We start from the raw sequence: 20933 nt of genomic DNA, 5'->3' as shown, positions 1-20933 counted from the left end.
AGCAAATTAAAAAAACATCTGTGAAATCAGAAAATGCAGGATGAAAAGGCAACACAAGGAAATATTGGAATGAAAATAGGAAAAAACACAACAATGCAGTAATGTCAATTTTCTGAATAGCCTATTCAGCAAATGGAAGTTATTACTAGAAGGATACATTTTTCAGCATCCAGGTGGCATCTGCTGAACAGTATGTTAACAAATATTCTTCTGTAGGAATAGTTCCCTCTGTACTCTGTAAACTACATACCTTCTGTGAAAAAAGAAAAAAGATAACAATGGCAGAGCACACTTGGCAAGGTAAAGCCTGCTGTGTTCCTTCCCCCAGAACTGTCCAACATGGTGCTGGGGCAGTGGTGAGCTCTGATAACCAACCCCACTGACCAAAAAGTCCCCATGAGTAGGTTTCACTTAGTTCACATTGAATATATTCTCAAGTGTACTGGTTATCTTGGGCAGTCTGAACAAAATCCAATTACAACAACTTGCAAAAAAAATCACATTGTCAGCTTGAGGCTAGCGCTAAGTGTGACATTTTATCTGGAAGAGTTCACTAAGAAAATATCTCCAATCATTCAGCAGTGTGATCACTCTGGGGATCTTCAATTAAATAGCAAGCTGGTCAGCATCATGGATGGTTTTCCACTTCAGGCCCAGAGAAGCACAGAGAGTAGTGTCTTATCTGAGATTTGTTTCTTTGCACCCAAGGTGCATGCATGTCACCCATGTTTCTGTTCCTTTCCAGAGTCTAGTCACCTGTTTTCTAGACATATTTACTTCTCCCTAATAGACCTCTGCATTAGGCTTGCAACAAGCAGGTGTATTTCAGGAAAGGTCCATGCTAGTAACTCCTTTTAGGAGGAAATAAAAATCTGTAGGAAGATCCGTTATGAATTTGTCTGACAGAATACTTTTCCTCAGCCTTACTTAGCTAATAACTTTCAACACATTTTAGTACACACAACTGTTGTGCAACACATGCTTTCATGGAATAAGATAAGAAAATAAATACCATGTGGCAAATATTGCATGTATTTATCACAAACTGCTAAAACTGAACAAGTTTAACAATTCTATGCTGAAAATTAGAAAAATATACAAACCTAGAGAAAATCTAAGCATGCAAACTCAGTATTTCTCAATATTATTTAATGACACAAGTTGTTTTCATGTTTTCTTGTGGGATTTTAATACAATTTACATTGACATCTGACAAATGATTACTGAAAGAGTTTATATGACATCTAATGTGTTACAAAGTTCTATAACAGACTTTGCAATAGCTCTGATATTAAATTTGCATCACAGCCTTTTTTCAAATCAAATAACATTTTGAAAGCACTAAAATGATTACCACGAAGAACCACTAAAGAAAAATATTGATTCATTTGGTATTTTTAAAGACCTCTGCTATTTACCAAGGTCTTTGCTTATCTCAAAGTTTTGAACTTGCTATGTTGTCAAAGCTTTCATTTTTTAAGATGTGTCATCCTGAATATTAATATTTGTTTTGTAAAGCACATTTTCTTAAAACTGTTTTGCAGTGTCATGTAAAGTCTTCTTTATGACTTATTAGTACTGAAGAAGTTTCATCTTATTGACTTTACCATTTTACATTCATTCTACTTAGTATTTTCAGCCATTACTTTTCAAGTACAGGAGACTGTTAGAGGATAATTTTCCTTAATACTTACTATTGCTGCTGCTCATTACTCAAATGCATCTGTTAGTATAAACCCTTCCTGTTATTATGGATACTACTGAGCACTTTCGGATTCCTTTCACTATTTCCTTTCAGCAGCTTGATTATATACCACAGGACCCAGGCCCCTTCTGCTTGTGCATATTTTCTTATGTGCCAATTAGGTACAACATGCTTCTTTTGGGAACAAAGGTGAGCTACAGAGCATGAAGCAGGATGTTTTTTCTGATCCTGTCCAGCTGTTCTTTCTATTCTTCACAGCTGGAACTCTGTTTCTTTTTCATCCTGTGTCATGAGACTGTGAGCAAAATTCCCTTAAAAACAGACTTGAAAGCTGTTATTGTGACCTTTTACTTAATAAAATTCAAATTTACATTCACGATGATGCATCAATTAAGTGTGGTTATCTTACTGCACTGTACTAGTAAGCTAAATTATTCGTTTTTAGGTTAAAACTTATAAGCTACATAAGCAAGGATTATTTCATTATCATGATGATTTTGACCTTGGATTTTATGACACAAAATGCTAAACTTACTGCTTTTGCATGAAATGACATCCTGCTTTTCTTCCAAGCCATGAAGTTCTTGACAGAAAATTTATTCAGATTCTTTGTTCAGTAGCTTTGAGTGTGTTTCTCCTTTCTTCTGGCTAAGCTACCAATCATTAGGTGAGTTGCAGGCTAAGCCTGAGGAATCACACACTATGTACATTTTGTCAGAACAGCCCCTTTTCCTTAATCTATAGAAGAGAAGGTTAGGAAGATTTTATTTTTGCTAAAGGAGAATTAGAAAGATGGATACAATTGATTGCTGAACACAGTTTTCTTCTCATGTTGTTTTCTGTTGTTTTTTTTCCCCTCCCCCCATACAGTAGCAGCAGCACAGAATATAAGTTTTACAGACAGAATATTTTTCCACAGAAAAAAACTGAATGACTTAGTTAAGGTCTTTAGGCCCAAGTTTTATGAGTTACTGAGAGACTCATAAGAAATGCTGAGGGTCCCTAGTCCCTACTAGACTGATGAAAAGATGCCTCAGATCTTCTCAGAAACACATGCATAATGGATTTGAGTCATCTCTGATATTCAATATTAAAAATACACCTTTTATGTAACAAAATTACATAAGATATATGGTCTGTACCAACTTTTTTTCCTGAACTATTTTAAGCATCTATTATTTGACCCCATTCCAAGGGGTCAAATTTATCCTGTTTGAAAATTTGGATTTAATGTGTGTATATATATACACACACACATACATACACACTTTAAATTCAATAGCAATTTAAAACATTATTTTTGTATCATTTCCCAAGAAAAACAATAGAGAAATTTTGTAAAAAAGATATATAAGGAATCTTCCTGATTATCAGAGGACCTGTCCTAACTTGTCCTTACATCCATGGCAGGTTTAACAGCAATGAGAAGAATACATGTTCTGATGCTCAGCACAGCCCTTAAGGCAGGAAGTATCCTGCCCCATTACCCCAGTTTCAGACTTAACTTCAATTTAAAACATCTCATCTGACATCACCTTTTCCATTAAAACAAATAAAAAGAATGCTTCTTATGCCCCAAAACCTCTGAGTTTTAAATGAAAAGCTAACTGCTCCTCATATGAAATGTCACTAAATAGGGAAATTGGTTTCACTCAGCTTCAGTGGAATTGCAAAGTAATTTTGTCATGGTCTTTTATGCTACTTAGATTGAACTCCTTACTACTCTTTATTATATGTCATTAAAGCCATGAAACATTGATTCATCTCTTGATATTGAGTGACTAGGTGATAAAGTGACAGATGAAATTCAACATTGATACGTACAAAGTAATTCTCTCATAGAAAAACAAACTGTACTATACATGCCTAGTGAGGGACATTAAAGAAACCATTGCAACCTTGAAAGAAGATCTTTAGGTCATTTTGGATAAGACTGTAAAACTGTCTTATTACCGTAGAAAGGCAACAATGTTATAAGAAAATGCTACATAAATAAAACAAGAGTTGGTTTATCACAGAATAGCTTTCTGGTAGGCTCACACCTTTATTATATACATTTTTTTGAGATCAAGTAAAAAAATTAGAAGAGGTATAGAGAGGCAGGGAAAGTGATCAGAATTGTAGAACAGCTTCTACTGAAGAAAGCAAAGATCAAGACTTCTCAGCCTAAAAAGAGTCTCTAAAAACAGGACAGAAACAGAAGGTAAATAGGAAATACTTAGCATTTCCCATGTAAATCTAGAGATATCAGTATCAATATTGATGCATGAGAGCTGCTCCAAAAATACTGCATATTTCTCCACACAGTCACCACCATTAACTATGCATGTTTGTCAATGATGAACAAGAGCACGCATGCCACGCTCATAAGAATCTGCATCAGCGGAGCTGACCTGCTGCAACTGTATGCAATTTCTCCCACATGGAGGAATTCAGAGACACACCTTTGCTTATACATTACCATGTCAGACACCATTTTATCAATCTGTCCCTCTGCTGCCATCCATCACATGACAACAAAATAATAGAATATCAACTGACAGATTCAATCTCTATTACCATACAACCAACATTCATCCCTTATGTTGTTTTAATCTCTACTGCCATACCACTAACCTCTTGAGTCATGGGCCAACATTAACAAAAAGAGACATTACTTTTGGATCATCAGAATCTATCAGTCCTTACATCTAGGCTGATTTGTTTATGGTGGGCCCAAGGAATGCTTGACATCTTCCATATCTGGCTGTTCTTCCCAGCTGTGAGCTTATTCCATGCTATAATATTTATGATGCTGTCCATCTGATTCTGTTTTCATGGGATCTAAAGCCTTGTGAAAAAAAAAAAAAACACTTGCTTTCCATGATCCTGTTATCTCCCTGCCTGCACATCCACGTGGAATATACATTATACTTGATTTCCTGTTTGGGTGTAGTCCAGATGAGATGTCATTTCCAGGCATGTAGTAGGAAGAACTGCAACAACAAAAAGTAGATTTAGTTTTCTTAGTCTTTCAATCAAGATTTTTAGTAAAGAATGGAGTACAACTGCTGTAAAATGTTAAGACTTTGTTACTGAGTGTAACACTAAGTAGATCACATTTCTTGGCTGGTAAGCAGTTAATTATTATAAATTAAATCCCACTATTTTCCTCAGAAGATATCATTTGGAACGTATCTCTGTATTTTCTCTCTGCAGTCTATAGTTCAGTTTACACACAAATCCTATGAAAAAAGCCATCATATTGCCTAATAAATAATTTATTGTTATTTCTTCTGTTTCAAAACAAATTGCTTCCAATTTTCTCCTTCCTGCAGAGTGACCTGACCTGTAATCAGTCTTGTAAAGGGATTTGTTAACACCTATTTTTAGCTATATCAAATACAAACATATCAGCCACAACATGCATTATAGAAACTGTTTTTAATAAATTTGTCTACACTGCAGATTTTTCCTGCCAGCTACAACAAAAGTGTTTGTGTTTGTGGTTTTTTTTTTTAATTTTATGAAATTTGTTATATATAACTTTGATCTGAAGCAATTATTTGTACTTACGGACTCCAGGCTCATTATGTCAGATATACAATACATTCTACAGGAGGTGAAGGTGCTGTCAATAAGGAAACTTCAGTACACATTTATTGAGCTTCTCAATGAGATTTTAGTAGTTCTTTAATAAGCATTTAGCCAATTAGCACTATTGAATGTCATTTCCATGTATCTATAAAATTGGTTATCAGAGAAATATAGAGATTTTGTTTTGAAAGAATAGTTTGTTGCAAGTTTTTAAAGTATAGATAAAACACAATTTGGACTTGCATCACAGTCTTACATTTGTCCATTTAAATTGATATATTAATATGTAAGTGTTAAAACTTTTAGGAGAATGTGACAAAATGCTGAGATTTTGCATATCTGAAAAATATGATGACATACACTTCTGAAAAGGGAAGATTCTATCATCATTTCGAAGTGTCAAAAATAATACTGCCTTTGGTATAGAGAGGTAGCAGTACTTAGGGGCACTATGAACTACATAATCTTAGTCAAGCCACTAAATTTTGGCTGCCTTGCAGTATTACGAACATGAATAAATTAATTTAGCACTCTCTCACTACACGTCAATCTGAATTTATACTCATAAAATGTATCTTGCAATTGTAAATTAGAAAATCCACTTTTTCTAACACTAATGAAAATAGTCCTGCATTTTGCAAATATTAATGTTGACGAAGCTGAAAAAATTGCACAGAATGTAATACAGAAAAAAATGTAAGCAAGCCTGGTTGGACTCGATCGCTAGAAATTCCCTTCCAACCCCTGCAATTCTGTGATTCTGTGAACATCAAGATTTCACGCCAAATTACAAATACGTATGGTTATTGGAATTGTTGATGCTGTAAAACAAAGGAGAAAAAAAAATAAGTGAAGAACAACATTTTGTTTCTGTAAGAACAAAGAGGTGAATTGAATGTTAGATTTTCATTTTTTATCTGGAAAATATTAGCAGAAGCCATGCAGTCATTAATAGTAAGCTGAAAGCTGCAACAATATGAAAGGGTAGGATATCCTCAAAAACCTCAAGAACAAGTATTCTTGCATACTACTTACTAGTACAGCTAATGATATTTCAGAACTTGAACCCTTTCTGTCTTATACTTTGGCTTATTTGCTTACATTACAGATTTTTAAACAGCATAAACTTAATTACAAAGTGGCTGAAGATGAAAGCAGTCACCTTACCTCATAGTGATGCTCTCTGAATGCCACCAATTATTTTGTGTCTAAGTCAACCCTGAATAATAACTTGCTGCATTCTTTGATTCTTCGGTTTCTTGGTAGTACTCAGATCTTCTACATAATTTACTCTGAAATGGATATTAAAGTTCAGAGCTAGTGGAAGTAAGCTACGGAAAATGGTATAATGGCTGTTATTCTATGATCACAAGTAATGGAATTACCTGCCCTTGTTTTGAAACATTCCTCTGTTTTAGCTCCTTACTAAGAGAGATAAAGTTGTTAGGAAGCAAAATCTGCAATCTTGCCACAAAATTGAATCATCCTGCAAAGAAATTGAATCATTTTGCCAAAATCAGTTTACTTCAGATACTATTTATTGTTTACAACAGTTTAAATTTACTCCTTTTTCCTGTTCAACTACAGCGCATTTTCCTTTCAACATTTCTAAGTGGAGTGCTGTGCTATTAAAATGCGAATTAGAAGGGGGAAAAAAAGAAAATCTACCAGAATAACAATGAACAAATACAAAAAATTAAACAATGTAGAACAGAATGAACGACTTTCTTTAGTAAATTGTAGAATGCGCTCAGCTGCCACTGATCTGCAACTTATCTATTCAGAATAAAGTGCATTTATCCACCACAAATGCATGTGGTATGCATATTGCATATGGTAGGAGGCATACTCATCCATAAGGTAGCCTGAGAATGACCCTAGGCTGCCAGTTCTCAATTCTTTAGCTAGAAACCACATCTTCCTTCTGGAGTGATATGAAAATGAAAATCAAATAGCCAGGTACTTATTTCTTGTAGACTAGCTCAGGGGAAAATGCCAAATCTGTTTATTGACATTAAATTCAATTGTGGTCCATTTTATATTCTATGATCCTGGACATCAACTCAGTGGTTTGCTAACCGTGGTCATTACTTTTTGATAACATCAAAATTTTTCATGAAAAATAAAATCTTTGAACTTGGTACCCTTGTACAATAATATCTACCTTATATATGTGCTAAAAAAAGCATTAGCAAAATAGAAGCTAGAAGATTCTTACTTTCCTTCTCAGAAAACAGTCTTAGAAGAAAACAGGATGTGAACATGAATGCTACTTATTTTGGACTGAGTTTTCCTTGTATTTCTTATAACACACTTAGTCCATAAATAATCATTCAGCAGAAGTCAGTATTATTTAAATTGCAGTATCTTTAAATTTTATTAGATAATTCATGATAGTACACTGAAAGTTTTAAATAAAAATAATGAAAGAATCAAAGTAACAGCAATAAAAAGACAATATCTATTGTTAGTATATTTCCTCAGCTATTCACTAAGCTATGGATTTTGTTTCTGTCATTTCAATTATACTATCTCCATTTCATTTTCCTTCTCACTAAGAGGATTACAGTTCCTTCCTAAAATTAATATGTTGCCTATATATTGCTGCAATTTCACTAGGTCCAGTCAGTGAAGCTAATTTTACATACTGATTCATGCAATTTAACTTAAGAAGAAACATTTAGATTACTTAGTCTGATCTTCTCTATCACTTGGGCCAGATAACCATTGCAGGCAACAAAATTTATCAGCTATACGTGATGTAAGCAATTCACTGAATAATACATAAAATGGTGAAGCTGTTCTCCTTAGCATATTGTTAATTACTTTCTCATGTTTGCAGTCACAATACAAATACATACTGATTTGTAACCATTTATCATTGATTAAGAAAAAGACGTGTTCTCCTCTTCCAAAACCCTCCTAAAGTCACTGACTGGAGTTGTTTCTGGTAAAGCAAACAAACAAAACCCTTGATGTAGTTCTTTATTCGCTTTAAGTTCTTTCTCAGGAATTAGGGAAGCTGGGGTGGCATTGTCTTTAATCTGTTAATATGTTATTAAAATATAACATTAAAACATTCTAGATTTTCTATACTATGCTGACAGATTGCCTCCTCCTCCTATATACTGATGACCACCATTCACACATCTTCTTCGGCCCATGTGATTTTAAAATCTATTTTAGTCTTAATTATTTTGCTCACAGTTTCCTATCCTGTAGCTGTTATGACTTTCCAGTTGATAAGAGCATTTTAAAACCTGGAATATGACTTTTTTAATATCTGAATGCTCAATGCTTCTAAGTCAAATGCCTGGTCTCATATCCTCTAATAATCAAACCAATAATTTTTTCAAATAATTAAACTAAACTGTTTAACAAGATGCATTTTTAGGAAAGCATATTTGTTACTAGGATTTTTATTTCTATTCTTTATCTTGTAGGTAATACAGACCTGCATATTAATTATTTTAAAAATCCTGCATGAGAGCTCTCATTATTTCCCTGTGGATGATGTCTTGATAACTTGCTCATAGTCATGACGGTCATCCAGCACTCCCTGTTTAAATGTTTGCAATAGCACACTTCATTCATTTGTAATTTCTCTGTCATGCCAAGACTTAACTGAAATTGCTAATAGTGAGTCAGATCTCTATCTATAATTTCAGTAAAATTGGGTGGTAATTTTAAAATGTTTACTCTTAGTAAAGTCTCCCCAGTTACAACCGGAAAAGCCTTGATATTATCAATTCAAACATAAAATGGAAAATCTTAATGAATATTTTTGCATCATTAGGAAAATGCAGCAATCAAGCAGAGAATTATATTAAGTAAAATCTTTCAGCCCAATTCTCTTTTCAAAATGTCTCCTTGTTCTTTGCCTTTTTCTTTTCCTCCACTATTTTAAAATCCACAGGTCTCAGCTGCTTCTGTGATTTTTCTTCTATTACATTTATGTTTCAAACTGCTGTCCATAGTTTGTTGTGAAACATAAAAGAATTTTAACCTGAAATGTCTTCTTGTAGGTTATGAATTTCACATTTTACATGTTCTTAATCTTGTTCATTTTAGGAATTTGCTTCTTCATAAGTACTTATGATTTTGACTCTGATCAAGAACATTGGCAGTGAGGTCCTGGCAGAAGTTTAGCAACAAAAATAATCTAACATTAAGGCATGAATAGTTTTTATCTCATCATCCCTTCTGTTTCCAAAATACTTTCAATGCATTTTATCTGTCAAAAAATGCCATCTATAAGCTTTAGAAAGACATGCATTGCTATGGTGTATTGGAAAAATAACATAGGGGATTTCCAAATTAAAATCTTTTCCCATATGAGACATCTTACTGATAGAGAAGATCGGATACTTATATGAAAAATAACGTTATATGAAAAAAACTATTTTTCTGTTTTTCCTTCAAGTAATATGACAGTATCTCTTCTCATTTCCTACTACCAGGATGTTGTCTCAGTTAAGCAGTTGTCAAAGATCCAGAAGCATAAGAAATCTCAGAATCACAGAAATATAGGGGTTGACAAGGATCTTCAGAGATCACCTAGTCCAACCCCCTTTCTAGAGCAGGTTCCCTACACAAAGTTGTGCAGAAAAGTGTCTAAGCGTGTTTTGAATATCTGCAGAAAAGGAGATGCACTTCATCTCTGGGCAGCCTGTTCAAGTGCCTTGTCACCCTCAAAGTAAATAAGTTTTTCCTTAGTGTTTTAGTTTGTGCCTATTGCCCCTTGTCCTGTTGCTAAGCACCAGCAAGTAGAGCATGGCACCATCCACTTAAATCCCATCCTCCGATATTTATAAACACTGATAAGATTTCTCCCCAGCAGGGAGATACATACACAAGTGGAAATACAGGATTATGATAAAGTAAAGAAGAAATATATACTAATTACCATTAGTAGAGGTCTACAGGAACAAGTTAAACAGCTATAGGAACAAAGGAAATGACAGGGATACAGTTGATTCCTCCTTGACACAGAGGGATAAACTGATGAAAAAATGACAGACTGACCTCCGATTTTCAGTCATGCTGGCTACTTTGGAAAGGATTGACATTCAGTTCAGACTTATAAAATATGTGTACAGGGTTGATGGTAAGAAGACTGAACCCATTTTATATTTTCTGTGACCAGACTGCTAAATAAATTACAGAACATATTGTGACAGGGCATTCATGAAACTGAGGACTGCACTGTAACTTATCTCTACTAGAAGTTTCTTCCTTTCCTTTCTTCATTTATGAAATGCAGAGGTATCCTGGGTTTTATTCATTTAAAGTTAAGCAAACAGGTCAGATGGTCACAGAAAAGCAGTCTACAGTGCCCTTTGGCATTTCTGAATCAAGTGCAATACAATTCTCCATACCCTACATTCAGGGAACAGATAAAATGAAATAAGAACAGTTGAAAGTAATTTATAAGCTCAGCAGAAATATTTCTGTCTTTAAAAGTAATGTTATGCTGGAAATCTCAGAGGGGGCGTGATAGAAAAAGTAAACAAATTACAAATCAGAAATTTAGATCTAGGAACCAAACTCAGCTCTTTAACAATATTTTCCTCAGGCCTGACACTAGCATACTGAGCTTGCACAAAATGTTAAAGGATTACTTAAAAACCAGTGAGATCTTCCCTGCATGACGGTATAAGAAGTGGTTTTTAAATCAGATTTTATAGTCCTGGCATAGAATTTTTAGCTTTTTCATAGCTATCTAATCCTTAAAAATATGTAGACAATAAGTAGATGTTACTTAAGACCTGTGTTCCTGTTAAAACAATTACACAGGTTAGATATATTTTCTTAACAAATATTCAGTAAGAGCGTGACAAGTTAGGCTCTATTGACCTTATTTCATTCTAATCTTAGTTTAGACACTCACTAATCTTCCCATTCACTTCGTAATGACTTTCCCAATACCATGACCCCAAATAAAAAGGAGGAAATGTGAGAGTTTATCAATATCAGTAGTTGTGATTTAACCCAGCAGGCATCTAAGCACTTCATAGCTGCACCACTCCCTATGCTAGTGGAATAAGAGAGAATTGAAAAGAGCAAGAACTTTTGGGTTGGGATAAGGGCAGTTCCATAAGAGAAGAAGAATCAAGAAAAATAATAAAGAAAGCAAGTGATGCACAATTCAATTACTCTCCACCTGCTGAATGATGCCCAGCCAATTTTCAAGCAATGGCAGCCCTCCCACCCTGACCAACTGATCCCAGCTTTTACTGCTGAGCATGACACATCATGATACAAGATATCCCTTTTACCATTTTGGGTCAGCTGTTCTGGTTCCACCCCATCCCATCTGCCATGCACTTCCAGCCCCTTGCTGGTAAGGCAGCACCAGAAGCTGAAGGGTCCTTGACTTCACATAAGCACTGTTCAGCAACAACTCCAACATTCACATGTTGTCAACATTACTCTCATTCTAAGTCCTGACCAAGGCACTACATCAGCTACTAAGAATAAAATTTAATCTATTCCAGAATTGGTACTGAAACCAGAGTATTAGTGGCTATAGTTAGCCACTAAATAAAATGGAAAGCCCTAAGGAACATACAGGTGGAATGAGGTAAAATTTGAATGCTTAAAACCAAAACCAATTTTCCTTGTACTTCATTGTCTAGGAAGGCAGCAGGGATTCTCAGGATATGCCTAGTATGTTGACAATATGGAAATCTTCACAAATTATGGCATGCGGTAAGAGAACAGCTGGTTAAGTCCTTTTGTAGAACAGTCGAATTATTATTAAGAAAACCTTGGGCTTATTGTTGTTCTCCTCTTCTTAAAGATTACAGGATGGCGGAAAGCAGTTTTGGGTTGCGGTTGCTGCCCTTTGGGAGTGAACAGATGTATGGAAAGGAGAGAAGGTGGAAATGGAAGATGATGGGAGAACACAGAGGGAAGTGACAATGCTTTTGGCAACTCCTGAATTCCAGGAATATTTCAGAATGCTTATGTTTAACTAAATTAAGTAAATATGTAGTTTTGACCAAAGCAATGATTGAACCTATAAGGCTGTCTCCTCTTCCCCCCACCTCCTTTCCCTCCCCCTTCACACACACACACACACACACACACACACACACACACACACACACTTCGATTCCTTCACAATTTCTCCTCTGGTGGAAAGGGTTCTGTCTTGTGCATACACAGCTGACTTCTAAGACGGTCTGAACGTGTATGCTACTATGATAAAGCTTGAAAACAGATGTTTAGTGAAAGTCTAATATTTTTATTGTGCATGCAATTATAACTCTTGATTACTTTGCCATGTTCACTAGTAAGCATGCAGGTATATTTGTACATATTACATGCTGTGTTCCTAATTATCTCAAATGCGAATCACAGTACTGACTACTGTCAGGATTAAAGTTTACAACTCTAAAATCTGTTGGCTATTCACTCTTCCCTTTTTCAAAGTGATGAAGTTATGTACAAAGCAAATAGACTTTTCCCCTCAGAGAGACCTCTTGACCCAGTTATTGGCTATTTATGTCAGACTTTTAGACCTTTAACCTTTTCCCTCTGCATTATTTCAAGGCTAGATGTCACTCACATCTTTAACAAAATACTTCATCTTGTACTCATTATGTATGGAAACTGAACAGGAAAATATATATTTTCTGAGGTCACTTCCCTCAAGAATTGTAAAGTCTTCCTTTTCCCAGTATTTTGGCTTTCAAACTGTCATTTTCATTCAGTGAACTCACAGGATGAAAACTCCCTCACCAAAAACCTGCATATTGATCAGTTATATTGCTGCAAATACACCACTTTGCTTTGATGTTTCTCTCTGCATCTTAATCTGTATTTCGTTGGTTTACTTAGCTAGGTACTTACCATCAACTACAGTAGTAATCTTGTAGTAGCACAGGAAATAGTCCATCAACTTATACAACGATAATGAAAATATCACACATACAAATAAAATGAAAATCAAGTAAGTGCAAGTGAATCATGAAAGTCTCTGATCAGATTACAGTTTGATAAAATATCATCAGATCATATGCGAATGCTACTGCACTTAGGTATTACTAGTGCAGCTAGACAAAAATGAATATTTCTGAGGATGTTAAATGCTCTACAACTCTTTGAGGCAATACTTGTCCTTACTATCCAATAGCTAATACAATTCTTAATTTTTAAGAAAAAAATGGAATTGATTATATCCTTAATTTAGTGGTTTTCTCCCAGCCTTTTACCTCCTAACCATTTCAATTAGATAAATCTTAGAGGACTTTCCATAGTTAAAATGACTTGCCAGGATTCTTTCCTTTTTTTTCTCCAGTTTATTACTGGAATAATTTTGGGATAATTGCAATTCTGATGGATTTTGCTGAATGAGGACAGGCCAAAATGCAGACAGCAAACATAAATACTTAAAGTATGAAGTAAGTGCATAAGTCTATTCTGAGAGGCAGGCTTAATGTATACTTGGGCAAAAAGTCTGATCCGGAAGTAGACAAGATTCTCCTTAGCCTGAGGCTAAATACACATATCTGATCTTGAATGGATTTTCAGATTCTGCTCCTGGCTGTGGAATAGTTTTCACAGGCAGACTCACTGTTCTTAGGTCACTACAGATTGATCAAAACCAACTTTCATCAAGCAGTATTGTTTTTCTCTATTAAGTTACTGTAAAGTAAGTTCTCTCACATTTATGTAGACCACTCTGAAAGTAACACCTCCTGTTTATTTCCATGGAAACTACAACATATACAAAGAGCATAATAACCCTATTTGATAGAGAAAATTCTCAGCTACAAAAATCTTTTTCCAACATGGTCATCCTCATTAGCTATGCATTTGCTATGCTATGAACTAGAGCTTGCATGCTGTGTTTGTAAAACATCTGCATGGCTATCCAGAATGCAGCTTGTATTTCACATCGCAGTGGCCACTGCTTAAATTCACCACTCAGTGCCTCACCATGCTCATATCCACTGTTTGATCTCCACAAGTGTTCAGCAAGAGTTGCTGAATGTCAGTGGGTGCCATTTTTTCCAGGTGGAGTAAGTCAGTGACACACCTTTGCTTCATACACACATTTACGTCAGAAGCCATTATGTCGGAGTGTCCCTCTGTTACCATCGCAGCACAGCAACAAGATGTACTGGAATATTGGTCAAAATTTCAACCTCTATTCCTATACCACCAACATCTACCTCTGATGTCATGTGCCAACATTATAAAAGAGGAGGCATTACTTTTGGAGCAACCCTCATATTTCTCTAAAGAGATTGTTCTAGATGTGGCAGTAATGGAGGAGAATGTGCATAGAGGAAACAATGAAAAAATTGTCATGAAAATCAATTTCCCAAATAAAGTAATTCCAATACAGTAACATTGTAAAATAATAAATCTCAAATATGACATGATTATGCTACGAGGCAAAAGTTGATGTCAATAATCAGACCATCCTGTGGTGACAAGAAATACATACTGATTTTTCAAATGCTGATCTACTGCTCCTTGGTGTTTGTTTCACATGTAAAGAAAAGTAACATGGAAAGCTAACAGTCTGAATTTATCTCCCTCACAAATGGAATCATGAAGAATGCTGAAAGAAGGAACTGTGGTTAGCTTATGAGGGCAGAGTCTTTTTAAGAATCTGTCAAAGGACTTAATACTAAAACAGTTTAGAAGAAACGGTAAAAGCTGAAGAATTATCAACTCCTAGCAAAATAAAGAGAATCATCCATAAACATTCTCCTCCTACTGCTTTAAAGCAACAACACAGCGTTCAGTAAAGAGAAAGCAAAGGAAGGAAGTGATGCAAAAATCAGTTGTCACTTTAAGATACTGTTTTTACAAGATTGATCTCTAGCGAGCTGCAGTAACTATTCTTTATTTCTGTGAATAGCTATCAGTATTAACAGTGCACAGAGAAGTGTTTTAGTGTCTCTTAATCTTCCAGCTACATGAATTGAATAAGAAGAGACAATAGTTTAAGTTAAGTTTACATACTCTGACCTAGTAGTGAAGGTCAGTCTTTTTAAAAAGCACACTGGGCTGTTTTGTTCACAGTCTTAGAATCCTTTGTGTTAGGAAAAGGTTTTTCTCCTTTGCGTGTTCAAAAAACCTTGCAGCTCCAGACTGCAGTTCATGCCAGAGTTCTAGTTCAGGTACTGTGAGAAACAAGATAAACCAGAACCTCAGGAACAGGATGCTTTATGAATACTCAGTAGGAGTCTATTCACATGGTCATTCAAGATGGATTGAAACCCATGCAGATGCCTATACTTACTATGGGCTTAAACCAGTAATCATGCACTGGAAGGAGACAAGCTCTTGGTGCTAGGCCTGCCTTTTGGCTGGAGCTCCGTGGGCTGTGAGCCAACACTGGTGAGATAGATTGCTCTTCAGCCCACCTCACAAGCACTTGTTTTGAGCCCTATGTGCCAGTGTACATTTCAAATCAGAGCTGTAACGAGCCATCTGCAGGGAATGAGTTGGCAAGAGAGCTCAGCAGGTTTGACCCTACTCTTAAGTTACCCTTCATACCTACAGGAAAAGACTAGTAATGAAAAGCCTGAGGGCATCAAATTATATTACAAGTACAAAAGATCAAGCACCACCTCTTATAACAGCGTAACAAGCCGCAGAGAATTCAGCAATATGGAAACTTGAAAAACAGTTTGGTATACCATAAAAATGACACTGCTGTTCCTAACAGGTAGACTTTTCACTGTTTTTTCCAGTCTGTTTTTTCTCCCTGCTGCTTTTTGGACTGCTTTACTGGAAATCGTATTTCATTACTGCTGCAAGAATTTACAAATCTTTGTTATTTAGAATCTGACAAATCCCTTCAACTTTTTTGTCCTAGATGTCTGCAAAATGAGTAAAAGAGTTGCATCTCAATAAAATATTATGTTTCTGTAATTTTTAAGCCGAGTATCCCAAGGGAGCGTCTATAATGGTCTTCGTATAAAGAGAAAAGAAAATAGTAATAATGAAAACCCTTACCTGTTAAACTGTCCTCTGTTGATCCTGTAAATACATTCATCAGAGAAACAGTGTTTAAAATGATTTCTGGGTAAAGCATTGCATACCGTTTGCAACATAAATGGTCCCCAAATAAGCATCTTTAAGAAGCAGTACAGACAAATAACTCGTTAGAGAAACTATTTTAAAATAGTTTCTTTTTCTTCACTGGGGAAATGTGGTATTATTGCCCTAGAATGATTTAATTCACCCTAATTATATTCTGTTTGATATCTGCAGCTGTCTTGGAAGCAGGATTCTACTATGTAAATCCAGGAGACATTTCTCATCTCATTTGAAACCCCAACATGCTCTAATTTTCAAAGGAATTATGAGCTACTTTCTGCATATGCTCATTGAATTTTTCAGTGGAATATCAAAAGAACTCCCAATTTTCTGAACACTGTCACTTGTACAAACTCTATTCACCTTCAGTTTCCCTTATATATGTATACAACACTTTGTATTGACCCTGCAATATTAATGAAAATCTTGTGCAGTTGCATAATAATGTGACCAGAAGTGTCTTTACTTTGTAATTCTCATGGAAGACACTAATCAAAGTTGCCTTTTTCTTTTATCTAGGAGTTCCATTTTACTTCAGAACAGATGTGAATTTGTCTCACATACAACTTTTCAACACAGCTAGTAAATAGCAGCATTTGGGCTGATATCAAAAGACGACCATAAGAGGATATATTTCTGCCAAAAATTAGTGTTGTAAATGCATCCTTCGATGTATTTGGCAGTTGCTGTTCATATTACAGTGCATATGCCACATTGCATAATTCACATAATAATTATGCACCAGAATTTGTAATTAAGTATTGGCTCACGATTGATAACCAGAAGTGACAATCAGTGATCATTGTTATTTATTGGGAATATCACCATCAATCCCAGGGAAGATGGCAAGGTGAATCAGCATGGTGTGAGAAAACACAAATGCCTGTAAAGTGTGTGAACAGCCAGTAAGTGATAGCTTCTTGCTGCTCTCTACAAATTACCAATTAACAAAATAGAGCAGTTTGCCTTCTCCTACTATGAACAAAAAAATTTTATTTTAGAAGTCTTAGCAACGATTACAAATTTTATGGAGAGAAATCAGGGGAAGTCAAATGCTTCTCTTCAAATAAATTGACTTCAAAGAGTAGGGTCCTAACCAGTGATTAGAAAAATAAAATAAATGAAGTTCCATGCTTTGAGGATGAAGCCAGAGTAAAATTTAAGTAGACATTGAAAGAATATCCACCAGCTTCCATCTATATTTACTACAGTTTTTACCAGATGGGCTTCATTAATAGCTAATTTTTTCTTTATTGTCACACAATTTTTGAAGGAATAGGTTGTAGAAAGCTTTAACAGGAGTAGGTACTTCCCTGTCAAACAAGCCAGTCAAAAACTGTATCTAACCAACTATCTAGTGCTTTCCAGCTTCTGCCTTGTCTTAATTTCAGTAGGATGGCAAAATCTTTGGTTAAACATAGTGGAATTTTTATGTATGATCCAACTGAATCCTGTACAATATTCTATTGGAAGGCAGCAGAAAGAATAGAAATTAGTCTACCCTATAGTTCTTTTCATAGATCCATCTAGAGAAGAGTATAATCTGATCATCCAGCTAACCTCATGGACAAAATAGAGAGGACTCATTCCTTGCTTTTACTCCCAGATCTCCCATACAATCATAAGACCTTAATCTTCGCTGAGGGGCAGCACCATCAAGAAATAGGAGTGACCTTGCTCTCACTTAGAAGGAACAAGGGAGACAGTTTGGTTCATGAATCCTAATCCTGCCTAAACTTCTCATATACAAGATATTATAAGAAATTCTTCTTTCATTCCCAGCTACCTCTCTTATCTGGCTTTTTCTCCAGCCTGTTGTGTCAGTTTTGTTGATCAAGACTTCCAAGCCTCTTTATGTACAGTTAAAGGAGAAAAGGTTATTAACACCTGAGCAAGAGATCCAGTTTCACGTGTACATGACTGGAATTAAAAGTTGTTTTCTCAGATGCAGCACTAGGATCAAAGAAAAACTTTAGTGGAGCTAGCATAAACCCCTGTAAGTCCGGAAAAAAGATAAAAGTTAAAATAACTTTCACGTATTTTTAATAAAGGAAGTTTTATAAGTTTTAATCATATGCAAGATTATTCTTTAGGGAATATTTCAAAAGTAGGAATGTTATGGAAAGAAATAACACTCGACTTTGCCAACTAGTCATAACAAATAAAGATCTTACAATTTAGAATTAATTTTTTTCTGTTAAATTTTAATTTGTATTTCCCTTCCTCCTAGGAAAATAGACAGAAATCATGAATAAATATAAATAGCCATCAAAAATTTCTACACTTTAAGTTGCACACAAAGATCACAAAAATCTAGGAAAATAAAGGCACGTCTGTGGAAAATATTGAATTAAGTGGATGCAGTTTATCACATTTCCTGAAACTTGTGTATGAGTTCATTGTATATGAGTTATACAAAATACTGGAACTACAGCTAGATGTCATGTGATCATAGAAGCTTCCTGTAAGTGTCAACATATTAAGAAGTTGTTAAACAGTAACAGTATAACAAGGTCTTCAGGTAGAAGTTCATAGTGTGACAGATATTGAATAATAGGTTAATGTTCCCAGATATTATTACTATAGTGAATGTGATGAACAGCGTTGATTCACTTTTTATTGCCATCAGTAGACTGAAGCCTAACGATAGCTAGCACAAGGGAAAAATTCACCATAACATATATGTGCTCTATCAGCCCCTTTGGTGAAAGGGGTTTTGTGCAAGACTTAAAACAGTTGTTCCTGTGTTGGGTCCCTAGGTTTCTACAACTGTGTATTTGTCCATGATGGCAGCATTCCTCAAGAAAACAGCAATAGCTGATACAAGTCAGGAAGGCATTTTTATTCAACAGACGTTCAAACTGTATTTTGATGACTTTGTAGTGTGTCTGGAGATGTATGGCATGTACTTTTCAAATCCCTGCAGCAAACAGTACCTTGCTGAGTGGAGTAGTCTGCTTTAATCACAGGTTCAGCAATCTGCCAAGGATTACATGACTGAGACTGATGATAGCACCCATAAGTAAATCAGGACTTGATGAGACCTTTGTATGTCACTTACAGTGATGAGACAAAGTGGATTTTACACCATCTAACTAAATCCAGACACTTGAAATCCAGACATAAACCCTCTGACCACCCTTGAAATGTAGACTGTGACAGTGGAGAGTGTAGTAAGCAGCATCTACATAATACAGATCTGAGAGAGAGAAGCAGGGGGGAAAGACACAGATCTCCAAAATAGTATTTCATCTTTGTCAAGTCAGAGGTAGATAAAAAACAAAATGTAGAGAGAACCTGTTTTCTGTGCATCTCCAATAGCAATAGGGTAAGTAATTAATTTAATGACATCAATCACAGAATCGTAGGGGTTGGAAGGGATCTCTAGAGATCATTGAGTCCAACCCCCCTGCCAAAGCAGGTTCCCTACACCAGGTCGCACAAGTAGGTGTCCAGGCAGGTCTTGAACATCTCCAGAGAAGGAGATTTTACTGAGATGATTCATTCCTTGTCTAATTCTTCTGCAGAAAAAGTATTAAAAGCAGCAATATAGTAAAAAATTTCCAACTTCACCAAACTACAGGCATTGTAGGAAGACCTGAAAGAACTTCGACAGCATTTTTATCACATGTAATATAAAAATATGTTTAGGTATTTTAATGTAAATGCAAATCTCTCTATATGTAAATATTCACATTGCATATGTATGTACATAAAGATACGAAAACTCAATATACTGAGTACATAGGCATGTAAACATACCCAAGCACTCTTTCAATCCTCTTGCTTTATGAAACTAGGATAGAAGGATAGTATTTTACAGGTTTAGAGTTTGAAAGATTATTGTGGTGGAAAGAGACAACAAAAAATGAAACACTCACCCATATCCTAGGCTCGCAGTAGAAAACTCCAAAAGGAAGACTCTCCAGAAAAAGATCCTTCCCCAGTGGCAGCCAGCCCTTAAATGGAGTCTAGGAGAGTGCAGCCAGGCTCCACCTGTGACTTCCAGTCACACAGCTGAATTGTGCTTCACCTGTGCTCCCATGGCTGACTCAGTCCTTGCCTCAGGTGGTCAATCAGTGGTTCAGGCCGTGATTCAACAGTTCCCATATAGCAGATAAGACTGGAACTAGTGTTAACAGAGGTAAAATTCATAGCTGGTTGTGAAAATCATAATAGAAATGACTGAACTACCAATTAATGGAGATAAAAGCTGTAGTTTACTGTAGACTGTAAAGTGGGAGTGATACACAATTCATCTCAATCTGAAAGTGAGGGTAACTCAGCTTGCTAATAATACTATAAATGTTGGTTATTTTCTTCTTAATAACTTGAAGTAATTTAGGTAATATTTGCACAGTATTAAGTGGTTTTATCCCACAGCCCATCTATTTCATGCAAAATATTCACCGGTATTAAGGCTGAAAACAAAAGAATGGGTAAAAAAAAAATGGTAAGAACATCATTTTGTGACAGATCAGGTACTGTGGACAAGATTCATCACTTACATAGCACAAACAAGAATCACTTGTTTTTAAAATAAATGAAGCAAAGGCTGAGGAAAATATATCTATTTTTCTTCCTG

At 35.5% G+C, this 20933-nt stretch overlaps 1 long non-coding RNA gene across 1 annotated transcript; it reads right to left on the bottom strand.

Annotated features, from left to right (window-relative positions):
- Nucleotides 1–4010: 4010 nt before the first annotated feature.
- Nucleotides 4011–20281, bottom strand: LOC109367366. The gene is made up of 4 exons (XR_002114451.1): nt 20230–20281; nt 6667–6767; nt 6449–6573; nt 4011–4680 (listed from the first exon to the last, which is right to left on the bottom strand). It is a non-coding gene; the product is annotated as an uncharacterized LOC109367366 (long non-coding RNA).
- Between the last annotated feature and the right edge of the window lie 652 nt (nt 20282–20933).

Source organism: Meleagris gallopavo, chromosome 4 (assembly GCF_000146605.3).
Source record: "Meleagris gallopavo isolate NT-WF06-2002-E0010 breed Aviagen turkey brand Nicholas breeding stock chromosome 4, Turkey_5.1, whole genome shotgun sequence".
Taxonomy (NCBI): domain Eukaryota; kingdom Metazoa; phylum Chordata; class Aves; order Galliformes; family Phasianidae; genus Meleagris; species Meleagris gallopavo.
This window is presented reverse-complemented; position numbering and strand designations above follow the sequence as displayed.